Genomic DNA, 4,316 nt, shown 5'->3' on the forward strand with positions numbered 1-4,316 from the left:
TGGATTTGTGATTTCATTAGTATAAGGAACTCTTTTTCTGAGGAAACTTCCTCTATCAGTGGAGCAACCTAAAAAATAGAATATTTTTTATATCTTATAATCTTAGAGAAGTTCCTGGGGAACTGAAAAACTGAGTGATTATTTACCCCAGGGTCATACACACCCACATATACACCAAGAGACAGATAGAGACAGGCAGACAGAGAAACAGAGAGACAGAGACAGAAGGAGACAGAAACAGACATAGAGAGAGACAAAGAGAACTAGCATAAAGAGATAACACAGTAGAAAAGTGCTTAAAGGCTATAATTTAAAAGCCATAGAAGGAAGAATTGCCTACTATTAGTTATAATATGCAAAAGTTACTTTGTCTCAGATAATAAGAGAAATGATTTAAACAATATTGTGGTTTCACTTTATATCCAGCAAATTGATAAAGAGGATGAAGATGGAAACCATTTATTTTGAAATGACTTGGGAAAGAAATGACTCATAATAGTCTTAATATTGAGTAAAATAATTTGAAATAGTATTTTTAAAAAATCCAAATAAGTCCAACAATAGGGGGAAAGTATATGCCTATCAACAGGAAAAAGGCCAAAAAAATGCATAAACTGCCATGCATTATTATTGATATGTAAGAAATAGGTATGAGGAATTTAAAGAAATATGGTAACCAAAACCTTGTATGAACAGACTCAGAGTAAAATAAAACCAACAAACCAATTTACCCAATGACTATATTAATATAAATGAAGAAAAAACAACAAAATAGAAATAAGAGCAATATAATTACCATGATTAATTTTGGTCCCAGAGAAAGAAATGCACCTTTCATTTTTTTTAAGGAGTGAGGAGATTATGAGTATGTAATGTTGAATACAGTGTCAGATGTAGTTAACAATTGGGTTTTATTCAATTAATATATTTTTAAAATGTTAAGACATTAATATCACTTAAAATAATAGTAATAAAGGATCTTATTTTGTTGGATCTATTATTCAGAAACCTGTTAAAATGCACTTAAGGACAGAGTTCCATTCATTTGTCATTTTTGTCCTGGGAGTTCTAAACTAAATGAAGAAAATGAGAATATTGAGATAGCAAATTTAAAGGAAACTTGAAATCAATCAACAAATCTAAGTAAAAGATCTCTGTTCTAAATACTATGCCACAAACTGTGGGAAATACATAAAAGTTTCTCTCTGTGTTTCTTGTCTGTCTGTGGCTTTGCTTCTCTGTATATTTTTGTGAGTCTGTTTTTCCTCTGTCTCTGTCTCTATACCCCTGTTTGTCTGTATGTATCTCTGCCTCTGTTGCTCTCTTTCTGTCTCTCTCTGTCTCTCTCTGTCTCTGTCTCACTCTCTGTCTCTGTCTCTTTCTCTGAATTTCTTTCTCCTCTCTCTCTCTCTCTCTCTCTCTCTCTCTCTCTCTCTCTCTCTCTCTCTCTCTCTCTCTCCCTCTATGTCTCTCTCCACTTCTCTCTCCACCTCTAACCAATCTAAATTGGAGAGTCTATGCCTGGAATGAAGTGAAAAGTTTGAAAATTGACCTCCTAACAATCTTCAAGCATATGAAATGTTATGCAAATGGACCTGGCCAGCTGTTGTTCCTTTCCACTGAGAACAGAAAATGAGACAATTCGCTCAAATTGCAACATGAGGGATGTAAGTTTGGCAGTTGTGCAAATGGCCATTTGCCTATTTGATGAAGAAAAACAGAAATTTATTTCAGATGAGCAATTTAAAAATGCAGATATCATGTATTGACTTACTTTCTTTGTTCCTCTTTTGGGAACAGCAGATCGATCCACAAAAAATTGTCTGAGTATGTATGAAAACCTTACTTATAAACTTTGCAATATAAAGAACTTTCAGATTATGGAGATAACACAACTTAGAAAAAGATTCCTGGAGAAAACTCTGGAATCTCCTTAATGCTTTGTCACAGATTACATGAATAAATTGCAAAGTAACATAGTATAACCATGAAAGAGAAAAAAAATAAAATAAAAAACTTTCTGTGTTACTGATTTGGGTTAGCGGGTTAGATAAGTACATAAAACTCTGGCCCTCCAATCAGGAAGATTCCTTTTCATGAGTTCAAATCTGGCCTCTTACTGACTCTGTAACTCTGGACAAACAACATAGCCCTATTTGCCTCAGTTTCCTCATCTATAAAAATGAGTTGGAGAATGTAATGGCAGATCACTCCAGAATCTTTGCCAAGAAAACCCCAAATAAAGGATGGAGCCAAGATGGTGCAGAGGAGATACGTCTTTTTCTGAGCTCTCCCCATGTCCCTCAAATTAGCAGCAAATTAAGCCTCTAAATTGGTTTTGGAGTGACAGAAGCTACAAATATTTGAAGTATAACAAATTTCCAGCAGAAGATAATTTAGAAGATCTTCAGAATAGGCCTGTTTCAATCAGACACTGAGGCCAAAGACAGGCAGCCAGGCAGAAACCCAAGAAGAGGCAGTGCAGAGACCCAGGGTGATGTGGGCTCCATGGACCAGGAATCTACCTCTATAGGAGTGTTGGCTACTCTGTTCTGGTTGTAAGCCAGTATATCAGCAGATCAGTTGTAAGACAACCAAAAGAAATACAAAAGGCAAATAGTGAGCTTCTAAACCCCAGAATTTTGGAGTCTACCCAGCACTGGAAGTTAGTCAGCACTGACTCAGCACAGCCACTGTCCCCTGTAGAGGAAGCTTGGACAATCTTCCCATTATCCTAAAAGCAGACCTCAACCTTTTAAAAAAAAAAGTGAGCAAAAAAGCAAAAAAAAAACCTCTGACCTCAATTTTTTTTTAATGGAGAAAGAGAAGAAACCTGTTTTGAAAAGTAGATTGTTTCCAGATGAATCCCCAAAGGGGATTTTTTAGCTCTATCTCACAAGGTAGTCTTGGAAAAATTCAAAAAGGATCTTAAAAGAGAGTTAGAAGAAAAATAGGAAAAGGAATGAGAATGTTACAAAAGGGTTTAGAAAAGAAAGCTCATTAAATAGATTTAGTGAAATGGGAAAAGTATATAACTCCTTACAAAAAAGATTTAACAAAATGGAAGAAGAAAACAACTCCTTGAAAAACAGAATTTGTGAAATGGAGAAAAAAAAAAAGTCCATAGACCAAAACAACTCATTTAAAAACTCAATTGGCCAAATACAAAAGGAGCTTTAAAAAATGTTACTGAAGAAAATAAATCACTAAAAATTAGAACTGAATAAATGGAAATGAATGACTCAACAAGACATCAATAATCAGTCAAATAAAATAAATGAATAAATAGAAGAAAATGTAAAATACCTCATTGGAAAAACAACTGACCAAGAAAACAAATCTAGGAGAGACAATTTAAGGATTATTGGACTTTCTGAAAACCATGATAAAAAAAAAAAAAAAAAAAAAAAAAAAACAAGCCTAGACATTATATTTCAGGAAATCATAAAGGAAATTGCCATGATTATCCTAGAATCAGAAGATAAAATAGCCACTGAAAGAATTCATTAATTACTTCCTGAAAGAAACTGCAAAAAGAAAACTCCAAGGAACATTGTAGCTAAATTTCAGAATTATTGGATCAAGGAAAAAATTTTGCAAGCAGCCAGAAAGAAACAATTCAAATATCAAGAAGCCACAATCAGGATTGCCCAGGACGTAGCAGCCGCCACCTTAAAGGAGGGAAGGACCTGGAATCTGATATTCCAAAAAACAAAGGAATTTATATTACAGCCAAGAATAAACTATCCAGCTAAACTGAACATTATCTTTAAGGGAAGAAGATGAACATTCAGTGATGCTGGTGAATTTCATTTATTTCTGATGAAAAGATCAGAGCTGAACAAAAAGATGATCTCCAAATATAGAACTCAAGAGAAGCATAAAAAGGTAAAAAGGAAAGAATTCTTGAAAACTATATCTCTGTTATGGGTATGCTTAGAGAGTGCAGGTATAATTTGATTTTACTGTGATAATATAAAAAGAGAAACTAAAGGTAGAAAGGGGATTGCACTGGTAAAAGAGGAATTTAGTAAAATGAGGGAAATTACATCTCATAAGGACACAAAGAAGACATATTATAATTGAAAGAAAGAAGAAAGAGGGATGAACATTGTGTGAATCTTACTCTTATCAGATTTGGCTCAAAGGGAGAATATCAGAAATATTTGGTTGCAGAGAGAAACTTGTCTCACTATACACGGAAGTGGGAGAGGAAAGGGAAAAGGAAAAGGGAGTTTAATAGAAGGGAAAAGAGAAGTAGTAGGGGAAAAATGTAAAAAAGGGGGAAAGTATCTAAAGGGGAAGGGGTGTTTGAG

Source organism: Sminthopsis crassicaudata, chromosome 3, assembly GCF_048593235.1.
Source record: "Sminthopsis crassicaudata isolate SCR6 chromosome 3, ASM4859323v1, whole genome shotgun sequence".
In the NCBI taxonomy this organism is placed as follows: Eukaryota; Metazoa; Chordata; class Mammalia; order Dasyuromorphia; family Dasyuridae; genus Sminthopsis; species Sminthopsis crassicaudata.